Raw genomic sequence first — 15,616 nt, 5'->3', positions numbered from 1 at the left:
GCCGTCGTGTGTCTGCTTCCCTCGTCTATATTCTGCCGACTGTCACGAAACAGTAGCTATATTGCTAGCAGGACGGGAAACGGCAGCTCGGACAGCTCAAACTTGTCACGATTCGTGTGGAAAAAATTCCGTTCCGGTACCGGGAATCGAACCCGGGCCTCCTGGGTGAAAGCCAGGTATCCTAGCCACTAGACCACACCGGATGTGGGCGTTTCTTCGACGGCTCGGACGGTCGCTTGTCGCATTTCGTGCCGAGTCCCGCGTCGGCGCCCTTCTCTCTTTGCGAGCATACTGACTGGCAAGGCGAGCACCTCAAACGTCTCAGAGCAATGCTTTTGGCTTCATGCTCTGCTGGGAGAAGAGGAAAAGGGAAGCTGTAAGTAGCAAAAGTAGGAAGTAAACATTTTCCCGCTGAAGCGTTGTGGATAACAAACAAGAAATATGTTGGGGCCCTGGCAACAGCACCACCACCGGTCACAGGAAATTAAATCGAGGATCGAACTCACGACCTTAAGATTACGAGACTTAGGCGCTGCCTACTGCGCTACCGAGGTAGCGGCGACCCGTACCCAATGTTGGACGCAGAGACACTGTACTTCCTGGATAACGTGTTCTGTTTGCTACACGTGCATTGCCGGCCCTGTTGATTGCGGTGTTGCTGCAGCTTTTGCAGCGATAGGCAGCACTCCTTGACGTTGAAGTTCGGTGTCTCGGAGGCACCTGGACACAGCAACTTGCGAGTCGAGGCCGACGCTAGTCTGCAGAACATGATGCGATCGTCCTAGTGGGGACCCGAAAGTGATGCGTTCTCGGTTCTTCTCAAGGGAATCCAGCTATACATTCTTATGGATCGTGCATGTCAAGCGCGTAAGCCACACGGCAGCATTATCGCGGGAAAAGCAAAATGATGCATCGGCCGGGAATCGAACCCGGGCCGCCCGCGTGGCAGGCGAGCATTCTACCACTGAACCACCGATGCTCGGGCCAGTAGTAACTTCACGCTGCTTCCCGAGCAGATGTCTCAAGGGAAAGTGGGACTGCCGTCAAGCGCCGTAGCATCCTGTCGAGAAGATGCTGAAGACGCTGAACCCAGCACTGCACTGCACTGCTCTGCTTAAAAACGCCGCCAGAACGCGGTCCTCTGCGTACTCTTGCGTCGCCGGCACCGACTCTTGCCAAAGGATGCGAAATGTGCGCGGATACGCTGTCCGAATGCGTCTGGATGTGCTCCCCTAGCCCACCTCGAAATGCGCCTGCCAGGTACCATCACCTTCGGCCGCTGCCGACAGGCGGGAGGCCGACACGGTGCGGCGCCGGGGCGCTCGCTTGTGCGGTGGTGGTGTAATGGTCAGCATAGTTGCCTTCCAAGCAGTTGATCCGGGTTCGATTCCCGGCCACCGCAGCAGGCTTTTAATTTCGCGTATGAGTACTTTTGCCACGCGCCCTTAAATTAATGTTTTTTTCTCCCTGTTCCTCGCTGCACACCAGCCCCTAGTGTGTCTCGACTTGTCTCGACTTTGCTCGGCTGACGCGAGAGCTGACGCTCTCAAATCGGCCTATATCAAAACGACAAGCACGAGAAACGACTGAGAGAGGTAAGGGGAAGCGAGGCAATGGACACACAGCACGCCCCTTCATGTCACGGTGGCGTCTCCCTGACCGAATCGGACTGTAGCTCCGAAAACAAAGGAGAAAGAAACAGAGGAAGTAAAACTGCCAACAGTACCCTGTGTTCGGATGCGCTCACGCGCCCGAGTACTGGCAAGGGTGATGATCTTTTGGTGATCACACTGGCCAGCTGAAATCGGCGCTGCCTTTTCGTAGTTGTAAAAGCGAAGTGGCCCGTGGGGGGATCGAACCCACGACCTTCGCGTTATTAGCACGACGCTCTAACCAACTGAGCTAACGGGCCTCGACAGATTGTTGCTCAGCCCTACGCTGGAAACGTGTGGCATGAAACCATACACCATTTCTATGGCCGTCGTGTGTCTGCTTCCCTCGTCTATATTCTGCCGACTGTCACGAAACAGTAGCTATATTGCTAGCAGGACGGGAAACGGCAGCTCGGACAGCTCAAACTTGTCACGATTCGTGTGGAAAAAATTCCGTTCCGGTACCGGGAATCGAACCCGGGCCTCCTGGGTGAAAGCCAGGTATCCTAGCCACTAGACCACACCGGATGTGGGCGTTTCTTCGACGGCTCGGACGGTCGCTTGTCGCATTTCGTGCCGAGTCCCGCGTCGGCGCCCTTCTCTCTTTGCGAGCATACTGACTGGCAAGGCGAGCACCTCAAACGTCTCAGAGCAATGCTTTTGGCTTCATGCTCTGCTGGGAGAAGAGGAAAAGGGAAGCTGTAAGTAGCAAAAGTAGGAAGTAAACATTTTCCCGCTGAAGCGTTGTGGATAACAAACAAGAAATACGTTGGGGCCCTGGCAACAGCACCACCACCGGTCACAGGAAATTAAATCGAGGATCGAACTCACGACCTTAAGATTACGAGACTTAGGCGCTGCCTACTGCGCTACCGAGGTAGCGGCGACCCGTACCCAATGTTGGACGCAGAGACACTGTACTTCCTGGATAACGTGTTCTGTTTGCTACACGTGCATTGCCGGCCCTGTTGATTGCGGTGTTGCTGCAGCTTTTGCAGCGATAGGCAGCACTCCTTGACGTTGAAGTTCGGTGTCTCGGAGGCACCTGGACACAGCAACTTGCGAGTCGAGGCCGACGCTAGTCTGCAGAACATGATGCGATCGTCCTAGTGGGGACCCGAAAGTGATGCGTTCTCGGTTCTTCTCAAGGGAATCCAGCTATACATTCTTATGGATCGTGCATGTCAAGCGCGTAAGCCACACGGCAGCATTATCGCGGGAAAAGCAAAATGATGCATCGGCCGGGAATCGAACCCGGGCCGCCCGCGTGGCAGGCGAGCATTCTACCACTGAACCACCGATGCTCGGGCCAGTAGTAACTTCACGCTGCTTCCCGAGCAGATGTCTCAAGGGAAAGTGGGACTGCCGTCAAGCGCCGTAGCATCCTGTCGAGAAGATGCTGAAGACGCTGAACCCAGCACTGCACTGCACTGCTCTGCTTAAAAACGCCGCCAGAACGCGGTCCTCTGCGTACTCTTGCGTCGCCGGCACCGACTCTTGCCAAAGGATGCGAAATGTGCGCGGATACGCTGTCCGAATGCGTCTGGATGTGCTCCCCTAGCCCACCTCGAAATGCGCCTGCCAGGTACCATCACCTTCGGCCGCTGCCGACAGGCGGGAGGCCGACACGGTGCGGCGCCGGGGCGCTCGCTTGTGCGGTGGTGGTGTAATGGTCAGCATAGTTGCCTTCCAAGCAGTTGATCCGGGTTCGATTCCCGGCCACCGCAGCAGGCTTTTAATTTCGCGTATGAGTACTTTTGCCACGCGCCCTTAAATTAATGTTTTTTTCTCCCTGTTCCTCGCTGCACACCAGCCCCTAGTGTGTCTCGACTTGTCTCGACTTTGCTCGGCTGACGCGAGAGCTGACGCTCTCAAATCGGCCTATATCAAAACGACAAGCACGAGAAACGACTGAGAGAGGTAAGGGGAAGCGAGGCAATGGACACACAGCACGCCCCTTCATGTCACGGTGGCGTCTCCCTGACCGAATCGGACTGTAGCTCCGAAAACAAAGGAGAAAGAAACAGAGGAAGTAAAACTGCCAACAGTACCCTGTGTTCGGATGCGCTCACGCGCCCGAGTACTGGCAAGGGTGATGATCTTTTGGTGATCACACTGGCCAGCTGAAATCGGCGCTGCCTTTTCGTAGTTGTAAAAGCGAAGTGGCCCGTGGGGGGATCGAACCCACGACCTTCGCGTTATTAGCACGACGCTCTAACCAACTGAGCTAACGGGCCTCGACAGATTGTTGCTCAGCCCTACGCTGGAAACGTGTGGCATGAAACCATACACCATTTCTATGGCCGTCGTGTGTCTGCTTCCCTCGTCTATATTCTGCCGACTGTCACGAAACAGTAGCTATATTGCTAGCAGGACGGGAAACGGCAGCTCGGACAGCTCAAACTTGTCACGATTCGTGTGGAAAAAATTCCGTTCCGGTACCGGGAATCGAACCCGGGCCTCCTGGGTGAAAGCCAGGTATCCTAGCCACTAGACCACACCGGATGTGGGCGTTTCTTCGACGGCTCGGACGGTCGCTTGTCGCATTTCGTGCCGAGTCCCGCGTCGGCGCCCTTCTCTCTTTGCGAGCATACTGACTGGCAAGGCGAGCACCTCAAACGTCTCAGAGCAATGCTTTTGGCTTCATGCTCTGCTGGGAGAAGAGGAAAAGGGAAGCTGTAAGTAGCAAAAGTAGGAAGTAAACATTTTCCCGCTGAAGCGTTGTGGATAACAAACAAGAAATACGTTGGGGCCCTGGCAACAGCACCACCACCGGTCACAGGAAATTAAATCGAGGATCGAACTCACGACCTTAAGATTACGAGACTTAGGCGCTGCCTACTGCGCTACCGAGGTAGCGGCGACCCGTACCCAATGTTGGACGCAGAGACACTGTACTTCCTGGATAACGTGTTCTGTTTGCTACACGTGCATTGCCGGCCCTGTTGATTGCGGTGTTGCTGCAGCTTTTGCAGCGATAGGCAGCACTCCTTGACGTTGAAGTTCGGTGTCTCGGAGGCACCTGGACACAGCAACTTGCGAGTCGAGGCCGACGCTAGTCTGCAGAACATGATGCGATCGTCCTAGTGGGGACCCGAAAGTGATGCGTTCTCGGTTCTTCTCAAGGGAATCCAGCTATACATTCTTATGGATCGTGCATGTCAAGCGCGTAAGCCACACGGCAGCATTATCGCGGGAAAAGCAAAATGATGCATCGGCCGGGAATCGAACCCGGGCCGCCCGCGTGGCAGGCGAGCATTCTACCACTGAACCACCGATGCTCGGGCCAGTAGTAACTTCACGCTGCTTCCCGAGCAGATGTCTCAAGGGAAAGTGGGACTGCCGTCAAGCGCCGTAGCATCCTGTCGAGAAGATGCTGAAGACGCTGAACCCAGCACTGCACTGCACTGCTCTGCTTAAAAACGCCGCCAGAACGCGGTCCTCTGCGTACTCTTGCGTCGCCGGCACCGACTCTTGCCAAAGGATGCGAAATGTGCGCGGATACGCTGTCCGAATGCGTCTGGATGTGCTCCCCTAGCCCACCTCGAAATGCGCCTGCCAGGTACCATCACCTTCGGCCGCTGCCGACAGGCGGGAGGCCGACACGGTGCGGCGCCGGGGCGCTCGCTTGTGCGGTGGTGGTGTAATGGTCAGCATAGTTGCCTTCCAAGCAGTTGATCCGGGTTCGATTCCCGGCCACCGCAGCAGGCTTTTAATTTCGCGTATGAGTACTTTTGCCACGCGCCCTTAAATTAATGTTTTTTTCTCCCTGTTCCTCGCTGCACACCAGCCCCTAGTGTGTCTCGACTTGTCTCGACTTTGCTCGGCTGACGCGAGAGCTGACGCTCTCAAATCGGCCTATATCAAAACGACAAGCACGAGAAACGACTGAGAGAGGTAAGGGGAAGCGAGGCAATGGACACACAGCACGCCCCTTCATGTCACGGTGGCGTCTCCCTGACCGAATCGGACTGTAGCTCCGAAAACAAAGGAGAAAGAAACAGAGGAAGTAAAACTGCCAACAGTACCCTGTGTTCGGATGCGCTCACGCGCCCGAGTACTGGCAAGGGTGATGATCTTTTGGTGATCACACTGGCCAGCTGAAATCGGCGCTGCCTTTTCGTAGTTGTAAAAGCGAAGTGGCCCGTGGGGGGATCGAACCCACGACCTTCGCGTTATTAGCACGACGCTCTAACCAACTGAGCTAACGGGCCTCGACAGATTGTTGCTCAGCCCTACGCTGGAAACGTGTGGCATGAAACCATACACCATTTCTATGGCCGTCGTGTGTCTGCTTCCCTCGTCTATATTCTGCCGACTGTCACGAAACAGTAGCTATATTGCTAGCAGGACGGGAAACGGCAGCTCGGACAGCTCAAACTTGTCACGATTCGTGTGGAAAAAATTCCGTTCCGGTACCGGGAATCGAACCCGGGCCTCCTGGGTGAAAGCCAGGTATCCTAGCCACTAGACCACACCGGATGTGGGCGTTTCTTCGACGGCTCGGACGGTCGCTTGTCGCATTTCGTGCCGAGTCCCGCGTCGGCGCCCTTCTCTCTTTGCGAGCATACTGACTGGCAAGGCGAGCACCTCAAACGTCTCAGAGCAATGCTTTTGGCTTCATGCTCTGCTGGGAGAAGAGGAAAAGGGAAGCTGTAAGTAGCAAAAGTAGGAAGTAAACATTTTCCCGCTGAAGCGTTGTGGATAACAAACAAGAAATATGTTGGGGCCCTGGCAACAGCACCACCACCGGTCACAGGAAATTAAATCGAGGATCGAACTCACGACCTTAAGATTACGAGACTTAGGCGCTGCCTACTGCGCTACCGAGGTAGCGGCGACCCGTACCCAATGTTGGACGCAGAGACACTGTACTTCCTGGATAACGTGTTCTGTTTGCTACACGTGCATTGCCGGCCCTGTTGATTGCGGTGTTGCTGCAGCTTTTGCAGCGATAGGCAGCACTCCTTGACGTTGAAGTTCGGTGTCTCGGAGGCACCTGGACACAGCAACTTGCGAGTCGAGGCCGACGCTAGTCTGCAGAACATGATGCGATCGTCCTAGTGGGGACCCGAAAGTGATGCGTTCTCGGTTCTTCTCAAGGGAATCCAGCTATACATTCTTATGGATCGTGCATGTCAAGCGCGTAAGCCACACGGCAGCATTATCGCGGGAAAAGCAAAATGATGCATCGGCCGGGAATCGAACCCGGGCCGCCCGCGTGGCAGGCGAGCATTCTACCACTGAACCACCGATGCTCGGGCCAGTAGTAACTTCACGCTGCTTCCCGAGCAGATGTCTCAAGGGAAAGTGGGACTGCCGTCAAGCGCCGTAGCATCCTGTCGAGAAGATGCTGAAGACGCTGAACCCAGCACTGCACTGCACTGCTCTGCTTAAAAACGCCGCCAGAACGCGGTCCTCTGCGTACTCTTGCGTCGCCGGCACCGACTCTTGCCAAAGGATGCGAAATGTGCGCGGATACGCTGTCCGAATGCGTCTGGATGTGCTCCCCTAGCCCACCTCGAAATGCGCCTGCCAGGTACCATCACCTTCGGCCGCTGCCGACAGGCGGGAGGCCGACACGGTGCGGCGCCGGGGCGCTCGCTTGTGCGGTGGTGGTGTAATGGTCAGCATAGTTGCCTTCCAAGCAGTTGATCCGGGTTCGATTCCCGGCCACCGCAGCAGGCTTTTAATTTCGCGTATGAGTACTTTTGCCACGCGCCCTTAAATTAATGTTTTTTTCTCCCTGTTCCTCGCTGCACACCAGCCCCTAGTGTGTCTCGACTTGTCTCGACTTTGCTCGGCTGACGCGAGAGCTGACGCTCTCAAATCGGCCTATATCAAAACGACAAGCACGAGAAACGACTGAGAGAGGTAAGGGGAAGCGAGGCAATGGACACACAGCACGCCCCTTCATGTCACGGTGGCGTCTCCCTGACCGAATCGGACTGTAGCTCCGAAAACAAAGGAGAAAGAAACAGAGGAAGTAAAACTGCCAACAGTACCCTGTGTTCGGATGCGCTCACGCGCCCGAGTACTGGCAAGGGTGATGATCTTTTGGTGATCACACTGGCCAGCTGAAATCGGCGCTGCCTTTTCGTAGTTGTAAAAGCGAAGTGGCCCGTGGGGGGATCGAACCCACGACCTTCGCGTTATTAGCACGACGCTCTAACCAACTGAGCTAACGGGCCTCGACAGATTGTTGCTCAGCCCTACGCTGGAAACGTGTGGCATGAAACCATACACCATTTCTATGGCCGTCGTGTGTCTGCTTCCCTCGTCTATATTCTGCCGACTGTCACGAAACAGTAGCTATATTGCTAGCAGGACGGGAAACGGCAGCTCGGACAGCTCAAACTTGTCACGATTCGTGTGGAAAAAATTCCGTTCCGGTACCGGGAATCGAACCCGGGCCTCCTGGGTGAAAGCCAGGTATCCTAGCCACTAGACCACACCGGATGTGGGCGTTTCTTCGACGGCTCGGACGGTCGCTTGTCGCATTTCGTGCCGAGTCCCGCGTCGGCGCCCTTCTCTCTTTGCGAGCATACTGACTGGCAAGGCGAGCACCTCAAACGTCTCAGAGCAATGCTTTTGGCTTCATGCTCTGCTGGGAGAAGAGGAAAAGGGAAGCTGTAAGTAGCAAAAGTAGGAAGTAAACATTTTCCCGCTGAAGCGTTGTGGATAACAAACAAGAAATACGTTGGGGCCCTGGCAACAGCACCACCACCGGTCACAGGAAATTAAATCGAGGATCGAACTCACGACCTTAAGATTACGAGACTTAGGCGCTGCCTACTGCGCTACCGAGGTAGCGGCGACCCGTACCCAATGTTGGACGCAGAGACACTGTACTTCCTGGATAACGTGTTCTGTTTGCTACACGTGCATTGCCGGCCCTGTTGATTGCGGTGTTGCTGCAGCTTTTGCAGCGATAGGCAGCACTCCTTGACGTTGAAGTTCGGTGTCTCGGAGGCACCTGGACACAGCAACTTGCGAGTCGAGGCCGACGCTAGTCTGCAGAACATGATGCGATCGTCCTAGTGGGGACCCGAAAGTGATGCGTTCTCGGTTCTTCTCAAGGGAATCCAGCTATACATTCTTATGGATCGTGCATGTCAAGCGCGTAAGCCACACGGCAGCATTATCGCGGGAAAAGCAAAATGATGCATCGGCCGGGAATCGAACCCGGGCCGCCCGCGTGGCAGGCGAGCATTCTACCACTGAACCACCGATGCTCGGGCCAGTAGTAACTTCACGCTGCTTCCCGAGCAGATGTCTCAAGGGAAAGTGGGACTGCCGTCAAGCGCCGTAGCATCCTGTCGAGAAGATGCTGAAGACGCTGAACCCAGCACTGCACTGCACTGCTCTGCTTAAAAACGCCGCCAGAACGCGGTCCTCTGCGTACTCTTGCGTCGCCGGCACCGACTCTTGCCAAAGGATGCGAAATGTGCGCGGATACGCTGTCCGAATGCGTCTGGATGTGCTCCCCTAGCCCACCTCGAAATGCGCCTGCCAGGTACCATCACCTTCGGCCGCTGCCGACAGGCGGGAGGCCGACACGGTGCGGCGCCGGGGCGCTCGCTTGTGCGGTGGTGGTGTAATGGTCAGCATAGTTGCCTTCCAAGCAGTTGATCCGGGTTCGATTCCCGGCCACCGCAGCAGGCTTTTAATTTCGCGTATGAGTACTTTTGCCACGCGCCCTTAAATTAATGTTTTTTTCTCCCTGTTCCTCGCTGCACACCAGCCCCTAGTGTGTCTCGACTTGTCTCGACTTTGCTCGGCTGACGCGAGAGCTGACGCTCTCAAATCGGCCTATATCAAAACGACAAGCACGAGAAACGACTGAGAGAGGTAAGGGGAAGCGAGGCAATGGACACACAGCACGCCCCTTCATGTCACGGTGGCGTCTCCCTGACCGAATCGGACTGTAGCTCCGAAAACAAAGGAGAAAGAAACAGAGGAAGTAAAACTGCCAACAGTACCCTGTGTTCGGATGCGCTCACGCGCCCGAGTACTGGCAAGGGTGATGATCTTTTGGTGATCACACTGGCCAGCTGAAATCGGCGCTGCCTTTTCGTAGTTGTAAAAGCGAAGTGGCCCGTGGGGGGATCGAACCCACGACCTTCGCGTTATTAGCACGACGCTCTAACCAACTGAGCTAACGGGCCTCGACAGATTGTTGCTCAGCCCTACGCTGGAAACGTGTGGCATGAAACCATACACCATTTCTATGGCCGTCGTGTGTCTGCTTCCCTCGTCTATATTCTGCCGACTGTCACGAAACAGTAGCTATATTGCTAGCAGGACGGGAAACGGCAGCTCGGACAGCTCAAACTTGTCACGATTCGTGTGGAAAAAATTCCGTTCCGGTACCGGGAATCGAACCCGGGCCTCCTGGGTGAAAGCCAGGTATCCTAGCCACTAGACCACACCGGATGTGGGCGTTTCTTCGACGGCTCGGACGGTCGCTTGTCGCATTTCGTGCCGAGTCCCGCGTCGGCGCCCTTCTCTCTTTGCGAGCATACTGACTGGCAAGGCGAGCACCTCAAACGTCTCAGAGCAATGCTTTTGGCTTCATGCTCTGCTGGGAGAAGAGGAAAAGGGAAGCTGTAAGTAGCAAAAGTAGGAAGTAAACATTTTCCCGCTGAAGCGTTGTGGATAACAAACAAGAAATACGTTGGGGCCCTGGCAACAGCACCACCACCGGTCACAGGAAATTAAATCGAGGATCGAACTCACGACCTTAAGATTACGAGACTTAGGCGCTGCCTACTGCGCTACCGAGGTAGCGGCGACCCGTACCCAATGTTGGACGCAGAGACACTGTACTTCCTGGATAACGTGTTCTGTTTGCTACACGTGCATTGCCGGCCCTGTTGATTGCGGTGTTGCTGCAGCTTTTGCAGCGATAGGCAGCACTCCTTGACGTTGAAGTTCGGTGTCTCGGAGGCACCTGGACACAGCAACTTGCGAGTCGAGGCCGACGCTAGTCTGCAGAACATGATGCGATCGTCCTAGTGGGGACCCGAAAGTGATGCGTTCTCGGTTCTTCTCAAGGGAATCCAGCTATACATTCTTATGGATCGTGCATGTCAAGCGCGTAAGCCACACGGCAGCATTATCGCGGGAAAAGCAAAATGATGCATCGGCCGGGAATCGAACCCGGGCCGCCCGCGTGGCAGGCGAGCATTCTACCACTGAACCACCGATGCTCGGGCCAGTAGTAACTTCACGCTGCTTCCCGAGCAGATGTCTCAAGGGAAAGTGGGACTGCCGTCAAGCGCCGTAGCATCCTGTCGAGAAGATGCTGAAGACGCTGAACCCAGCACTGCACTGCACTGCTCTGCTTAAAAACGCCGCCAGAACGCGGTCCTCTGCGTACTCTTGCGTCGCCGGCACCGACTCTTGCCAAAGGATGCGAAATGTGCGCGGATACGCTGTCCGAATGCGTCTGGATGTGCTCCCCTAGCCCACCTCGAAATGCGCCTGCCAGGTACCATCACCTTCGGCCGCTGCCGACAGGCGGGAGGCCGACACGGTGCGGCGCCGGGGCGCTCGCTTGTGCGGTGGTGGTGTAATGGTCAGCATAGTTGCCTTCCAAGCAGTTGATCCGGGTTCGATTCCCGGCCACCGCAGCAGGCTTTTAATTTCGCGTATGAGTACTTTTGCCACGCGCCCTTAAATTAATGTTTTTTTCTCCCTGTTCCTCGCTGCACACCAGCCCCTAGTGTGTCTCGACTTGTCTCGACTTTGCTCGGCTGACGCGAGAGCTGACGCTCTCAAATCGGCCTATATCAAAACGACAAGCACGAGAAACGACTGAGAGAGGTAAGGGGAAGCGAGGCAATGGACACACAGCACGCCCCTTCATGTCACGGTGGCGTCTCCCTGACCGAATCGGACTGTAGCTCCGAAAACAAAGGAGAAAGAAACAGAGGAAGTAAAACTGCCAACAGTACCCTGTGTTCGGATGCGCTCACGCGCCCGAGTACTGGCAAGGGTGATGATCTTTTGGTGATCACACTGGCCAGCTGAAATCGGCGCTGCCTTTTCGTAGTTGTAAAAGCGAAGTGGCCCGTGGGGGGATCGAACCCACGACCTTCGCGTTATTAGCACGACGCTCTAACCAACTGAGCTAACGGGCCTCGACAGATTGTTGCTCAGCCCTACGCTGGAAACGTGTGGCATGAAACCATACACCATTTCTATGGCCGTCGTGTGTCTGCTTCCCTCGTCTATATTCTGCCGACTGTCACGAAACAGTAGCTATATTGCTAGCAGGACGGGAAACGGCAGCTCGGACAGCTCAAACTTGTCACGATTCGTGTGGAAAAAATTCCGTTCCGGTACCGGGAATCGAACCCGGGCCTCCTGGGTGAAAGCCAGGTATCCTAGCCACTAGACCACACCGGATGTGGGCGTTTCTTCGACGGCTCGGACGGTCGCTTGTCGCATTTCGTGCCGAGTCCCGCGTCGGCGCCCTTCTCTCTTTGCGAGCATACTGACTGGCAAGGCGAGCACCTCAAACGTCTCAGAGCAATGCTTTTGGCTTCATGCTCTGCTGGGAGAAGAGGAAAAGGGAAGCTGTAAGTAGCAAAAGTAGGAAGTAAACATTTTCCCGCTGAAGCGTTGTGGATAACAAACAAGAAATACGTTGGGGCCCTGGCAACAGCACCACCACCAGTCACAGGAAATTAAATCGAGGATCGAACTCACGACCTTAAGATTACGAGACTTAGGCGCTGCCTACTGCGCTACCGAGGTAGCGGCGACCCGTACCCAATGTTGGACGCAGAGACACTGTACTTCCTGGATAACGTGTTCTGTTTGCTACACGTGCATTGCCGGCCCTGTTGATTGCGGTGTTGCTGCAGCTTTTGCAGCGATAGGCAGCACTCCTTGACGTTGAAGTTCGGTGTCTCGGAGGCACCTGGACACAGCAACTTGCGAGTCGAGGCCGACGCTAGTCTGCAGAACATGATGCGATCGTCCTAGTGGGGACCCGAAAGTGATGCGTTCTCGGTTCTTCTCAAGGGAATCCAGCTATACATTCTTATGGATCGTGCATGTCAAGCGCGTAAGCCACACGGCAGCATTATCGCGGGAAAAGCAAAATGATGCATCGGCCGGGAATCGAACCCGGGCCGCCCGCGTGGCAGGCGAGCATTCTACCACTGAACCACCGATGCTCGGGCCAGTAGTAACTTCACGCTGCTTCCCGAGCAGATGTCTCAAGGGAAAGTGGGACTGCCGTCAAGCGCCGTAGCATCCTGTCGAGAAGATGCTGAAGACGCTGAACCCAGCACTGCACTGCACTGCTCTGCTTAAAAACGCCGCCAGAACGCGGTCCTCTGCGTACTCTTGCGTCGCCGGCACCGACTCTTGCCAAAGGATGCGAAATGTGCGCGGATACGCTGTCCGAATGCGTCTGGATGTGCTCCCCTAGCCCACCTCGAAATGCGCCTGCCAGGTACCATCACCTTCGGCCGCTGCCGACAGGCGGGAGGCCGACACGGTGCGGCGCCGGGGCGCTCGCTTGTGCGGTGGTGGTGTAATGGTCAGCATAGTTGCCTTCCAAGCAGTTGATCCGGGTTCGATTCCCGGCCACCGCAGCAGGCTTTTAATTTCGCGTATGAGTACTTTTGCCACGCGCCCTTAAATTAATGTTTTTTTCTCCCTGTTCCTCGCTGCACACCAGCCCCTAGTGTGTCTCGACTTGTCTCGACTTTGCTCGGCTGACGCGAGAGCTGACGCTCTCAAATCGGCCTATATCAAAACGACAAGCACGAGAAACGACTGAGAGAGGTAAGGGGAAGCGAGGCAATGGACACACAGCACGCCCCTTCATGTCACGGTGGCGTCTCCCTGACCGAATCGGACTGTAGCTCCGAAAACAAAGGAGAAAGAAACAGAGGAAGTAAAACTGCCAACAGTACCCTGTGTTCGGATGCGCTCACGCGCCCGAGTACTGGCAAGGGTGATGATCTTTTGGTGATCACACTGGCCAGCTGAAATCGGCGCTGCCTTTTCGTAGTTGTAAAAGCGAAGTGGCCCGTGGGGGGATCGAACCCACGACCTTCGCGTTATTAGCACGACGCTCTAACCAACTGAGCTAACGGGCCTCGACAGATTGTTGCTCAGCCCTACGCTGGAAACGTGTGGCATGAAACCATACACCATTTCTATGGCCGTCGTGTGTCTGCTTCCCTCGTCTATATTCTGCCGACTGTCACGAAACAGTAGCTATATTGCTAGCAGGACGGGAAACGGCAGCTCGGACAGCTCAAACTTGTCACGATTCGTGTGGAAAAAATTCCGTTCCGGTACCGGGAATCGAACCCGGGCCTCCTGGGTGAAAGCCAGGTATCCTAGCCACTAGACCACACCGGATGTGGGCGTTTCTTCGACGGCTCGGACGGTCGCTTGTCGCATTTCGTGCCGAGTCCCGCGTCGGCGCCCTTCTCTCTTTGCGAGCATACTGACTGGCAAGGCGAGCACCTCAAACGTCTCAGAGCAATGCTTTTGGCTTCATGCTCTGCTGGGAGAAGAGGAAAAGGGAAGCTGTAAGTAGCAAAAGTAGGAAGTAAACATTTTCCCGCTGAAGCGTTGTGGATAACAAACAAGAAATACGTTGGGGCCCTGGCAACAGCACCACCACCAGTCACAGGAAATTAAATCGAGGATCGAACTCACGACCTTAAGATTACGAGACTTAGGCGCTGCCTACTGCGCTACCGAGGTAGCGGCGACCCGTACCCAATGTTGGACGCAGAGACACTGTACTTCCTGGATAACGTGTTCTGTTTGCTACACGTGCATTGCCGGCCCTGTTGATTGCGGTGTTGCTGCAGCTTTTGCAGCGATAGGCAGCACTCCTTGACGTTGAAGTTCGGTGTCTCGGAGGCACCTGGACACAGCAACTTGCGAGTCGAGGCCGACGCTAGTCTGCAGAACATGATGCGATCGTCCTAGTGGGGACCCGAAAGTGATGCGTTCTCGGTTCTTCTCAAGGGAATCCAGCTATACATTCTTATGGATCGTGCATGTCAAGCGCGTAAGCCACACGGCAGCATTATCGCGGGAAAAGCAAAATGATGCATCGGCCGGGAATCGAACCCGGGCCGCCCGCGTGGCAGGCGAGCATTCTACCACTGAACCACCGATGCTCGGGCCAGTAGTAACTTCACGCTGCTTCCCGAGCAGATGTCTCAAGGGAAAGTGGGACTGCCGTCAAGCGCCGTAGCATCCTGTCGAGAAGATGCTGAAGACGCTGAACCCAGCACTGCACTGCACTGCTCTGCTTAAAAACGCCGCCAGAACGCGGTCCTCTGCGTACTCTTGCGTCGCCGGCACCGACTCTTGCCAAAGGATGCGAAATGTGCGCGGATACGCTGTCCGAATGCGTCTGGATGTGCTCCCCTAGCCCACCTCGAAATGCGCCTGCCAGGTACCATCACCTTCGGCCGCTGCCGACAGGCGGGAGGCCGACACGGTGCGGCGCCGGGGCGCTCGCTTGTGCGGTGGTGGTGTAATGGTCAGCATAGTTGCCTTCCAAGCAGTTGATCCGGGTTCGATTCCCGGCCACCGCAGCAGGCTTTTAATTTCGCGTATGAGTACTTTTGCCACGCGCCCTTAAATTAATGTTTTTTTCTCCCTGTTCCTCGCTGCACACCAGCCCCTAGTGTGTCTCGACTTGTCTCGACTTTGCTCGGCTGACGCGAGAGCTGACGCTCTCAAATCGGCCTATATCAAAACGACAAGCACGAGAAACGACTGAGAGAGGTAAGGGGAAGCGAGGCAATGGACACACAGCACGCCCCTTCATGTCACGGTGGCGTCTCCCTGACCGAATCGGACTGTAGCTCCGAAAACAAAGGAGAAAGAAACAGAGGAAGTAAAACTGCCAACAGTACCCTGTGTTCGGATGCGCTCACGCGCCCGAGTACTGGCAAGGGTGATGATCT

General features: G+C 55.5%; 31 non-coding genes across 31 annotated transcripts; 8 read left to right on the top strand and 23 right to left on the bottom strand.

The window, feature by feature from the left end:
• Positions 1-131: 131 nt before the first annotated feature.
• Positions 132-203, bottom strand: Trnae-uuc (transfer RNA glutamic acid (anticodon UUC)). The gene has a single exon. It is a non-coding gene; the product is annotated as a tRNA-Glu (tRNA).
• Positions 204-908: 705 nt separating this feature from the next.
• Positions 909-979, bottom strand: Trnag-gcc (transfer RNA glycine (anticodon GCC)). Its single transcript has one exon. It is a non-coding gene; the product is annotated as a tRNA-Gly (tRNA).
• Positions 980-1,330: 351 nt separating this feature from the next.
• On the top strand, positions 1,331-1,402 carry Trnag-ucc (transfer RNA glycine (anticodon UCC)). Its single transcript has one exon. It is a non-coding gene; the product is annotated as a tRNA-Gly (tRNA).
• Positions 1,403-1,838: 436 nt separating this feature from the next.
• Trnai-aau (transfer RNA isoleucine (anticodon AAU)) lies at positions 1,839-1,912 on the bottom strand. The gene has a single exon. It is a non-coding gene; the product is annotated as a tRNA-Ile (tRNA).
• Positions 1,913-2,108: 196 nt separating this feature from the next.
• On the bottom strand, positions 2,109-2,180 carry Trnae-uuc (transfer RNA glutamic acid (anticodon UUC)). Its single transcript has one exon. It is a non-coding gene; the product is annotated as a tRNA-Glu (tRNA).
• Positions 2,181-2,885: 705 nt separating this feature from the next.
• On the bottom strand, positions 2,886-2,956 carry Trnag-gcc (transfer RNA glycine (anticodon GCC)). Its single transcript has one exon. It is a non-coding gene; the product is annotated as a tRNA-Gly (tRNA).
• Positions 2,957-3,307: 351 nt separating this feature from the next.
• On the top strand, positions 3,308-3,379 carry Trnag-ucc (transfer RNA glycine (anticodon UCC)). Its single transcript has one exon. It is a non-coding gene; the product is annotated as a tRNA-Gly (tRNA).
• A 436-nt stretch (positions 3,380-3,815) lies between these two features.
• On the bottom strand, positions 3,816-3,889 carry Trnai-aau (transfer RNA isoleucine (anticodon AAU)). The gene has a single exon. It is a non-coding gene; the product is annotated as a tRNA-Ile (tRNA).
• Positions 3,890-4,085: 196 nt separating this feature from the next.
• Positions 4,086-4,157, bottom strand: Trnae-uuc (transfer RNA glutamic acid (anticodon UUC)). The gene has a single exon. It is a non-coding gene; the product is annotated as a tRNA-Glu (tRNA).
• Positions 4,158-4,862: 705 nt separating this feature from the next.
• On the bottom strand, positions 4,863-4,933 carry Trnag-gcc (transfer RNA glycine (anticodon GCC)). The gene has a single exon. It is a non-coding gene; the product is annotated as a tRNA-Gly (tRNA).
• Positions 4,934-5,284: 351 nt separating this feature from the next.
• Positions 5,285-5,356, top strand: Trnag-ucc (transfer RNA glycine (anticodon UCC)). The gene has a single exon. It is a non-coding gene; the product is annotated as a tRNA-Gly (tRNA).
• Positions 5,357-5,792: 436 nt separating this feature from the next.
• Trnai-aau (transfer RNA isoleucine (anticodon AAU)) lies at positions 5,793-5,866 on the bottom strand. Its single transcript has one exon. It is a non-coding gene; the product is annotated as a tRNA-Ile (tRNA).
• Positions 5,867-6,062: 196 nt separating this feature from the next.
• On the bottom strand, positions 6,063-6,134 carry Trnae-uuc (transfer RNA glutamic acid (anticodon UUC)). Its single transcript has one exon. It is a non-coding gene; the product is annotated as a tRNA-Glu (tRNA).
• Positions 6,135-6,839: 705 nt separating this feature from the next.
• Positions 6,840-6,910, bottom strand: Trnag-gcc (transfer RNA glycine (anticodon GCC)). The gene has a single exon. It is a non-coding gene; the product is annotated as a tRNA-Gly (tRNA).
• Positions 6,911-7,261: 351 nt separating this feature from the next.
• Trnag-ucc (transfer RNA glycine (anticodon UCC)) lies at positions 7,262-7,333 on the top strand. Its single transcript has one exon. It is a non-coding gene; the product is annotated as a tRNA-Gly (tRNA).
• Positions 7,334-7,769: 436 nt separating this feature from the next.
• Trnai-aau (transfer RNA isoleucine (anticodon AAU)) lies at positions 7,770-7,843 on the bottom strand. The gene has a single exon. It is a non-coding gene; the product is annotated as a tRNA-Ile (tRNA).
• A 196-nt stretch (positions 7,844-8,039) lies between these two features.
• Positions 8,040-8,111, bottom strand: Trnae-uuc (transfer RNA glutamic acid (anticodon UUC)). Its single transcript has one exon. It is a non-coding gene; the product is annotated as a tRNA-Glu (tRNA).
• A 705-nt stretch (positions 8,112-8,816) lies between these two features.
• On the bottom strand, positions 8,817-8,887 carry Trnag-gcc (transfer RNA glycine (anticodon GCC)). Its single transcript has one exon. It is a non-coding gene; the product is annotated as a tRNA-Gly (tRNA).
• Positions 8,888-9,238: 351 nt separating this feature from the next.
• On the top strand, positions 9,239-9,310 carry Trnag-ucc (transfer RNA glycine (anticodon UCC)). Its single transcript has one exon. It is a non-coding gene; the product is annotated as a tRNA-Gly (tRNA).
• A 436-nt stretch (positions 9,311-9,746) lies between these two features.
• Trnai-aau (transfer RNA isoleucine (anticodon AAU)) lies at positions 9,747-9,820 on the bottom strand. The gene has a single exon. It is a non-coding gene; the product is annotated as a tRNA-Ile (tRNA).
• A 196-nt stretch (positions 9,821-10,016) lies between these two features.
• Trnae-uuc (transfer RNA glutamic acid (anticodon UUC)) lies at positions 10,017-10,088 on the bottom strand. The gene has a single exon. It is a non-coding gene; the product is annotated as a tRNA-Glu (tRNA).
• A 705-nt stretch (positions 10,089-10,793) lies between these two features.
• Positions 10,794-10,864, bottom strand: Trnag-gcc (transfer RNA glycine (anticodon GCC)). The gene has a single exon. It is a non-coding gene; the product is annotated as a tRNA-Gly (tRNA).
• Positions 10,865-11,215: 351 nt separating this feature from the next.
• Trnag-ucc (transfer RNA glycine (anticodon UCC)) lies at positions 11,216-11,287 on the top strand. The gene has a single exon. It is a non-coding gene; the product is annotated as a tRNA-Gly (tRNA).
• Positions 11,288-11,723: 436 nt separating this feature from the next.
• Trnai-aau (transfer RNA isoleucine (anticodon AAU)) lies at positions 11,724-11,797 on the bottom strand. The gene has a single exon. It is a non-coding gene; the product is annotated as a tRNA-Ile (tRNA).
• A 196-nt stretch (positions 11,798-11,993) lies between these two features.
• On the bottom strand, positions 11,994-12,065 carry Trnae-uuc (transfer RNA glutamic acid (anticodon UUC)). The gene has a single exon. It is a non-coding gene; the product is annotated as a tRNA-Glu (tRNA).
• Positions 12,066-12,770: 705 nt separating this feature from the next.
• Trnag-gcc (transfer RNA glycine (anticodon GCC)) lies at positions 12,771-12,841 on the bottom strand. The gene has a single exon. It is a non-coding gene; the product is annotated as a tRNA-Gly (tRNA).
• A 351-nt stretch (positions 12,842-13,192) lies between these two features.
• Positions 13,193-13,264, top strand: Trnag-ucc (transfer RNA glycine (anticodon UCC)). Its single transcript has one exon. It is a non-coding gene; the product is annotated as a tRNA-Gly (tRNA).
• Positions 13,265-13,700: 436 nt separating this feature from the next.
• Trnai-aau (transfer RNA isoleucine (anticodon AAU)) lies at positions 13,701-13,774 on the bottom strand. The gene has a single exon. It is a non-coding gene; the product is annotated as a tRNA-Ile (tRNA).
• A 196-nt stretch (positions 13,775-13,970) lies between these two features.
• On the bottom strand, positions 13,971-14,042 carry Trnae-uuc (transfer RNA glutamic acid (anticodon UUC)). The gene has a single exon. It is a non-coding gene; the product is annotated as a tRNA-Glu (tRNA).
• A 705-nt stretch (positions 14,043-14,747) lies between these two features.
• Trnag-gcc (transfer RNA glycine (anticodon GCC)) lies at positions 14,748-14,818 on the bottom strand. Its single transcript has one exon. It is a non-coding gene; the product is annotated as a tRNA-Gly (tRNA).
• Positions 14,819-15,169: 351 nt separating this feature from the next.
• Trnag-ucc (transfer RNA glycine (anticodon UCC)) lies at positions 15,170-15,241 on the top strand. The gene has a single exon. It is a non-coding gene; the product is annotated as a tRNA-Gly (tRNA).
• The last annotated feature ends 375 nt before the right edge of the window (positions 15,242-15,616 follow it).

The sequence above is a fragment of the Schistocerca gregaria genome, chromosome 2 (assembly GCF_023897955.1).
Source record: "Schistocerca gregaria isolate iqSchGreg1 chromosome 2, iqSchGreg1.2, whole genome shotgun sequence".
Lineage (NCBI taxonomy): Eukaryota > Metazoa > Arthropoda > Insecta > Orthoptera > Acrididae > Schistocerca > Schistocerca gregaria.
Note: the sequence above shows the minus strand (reverse complement) of the source record. Positions and strands in the feature narration are given on the sequence as shown.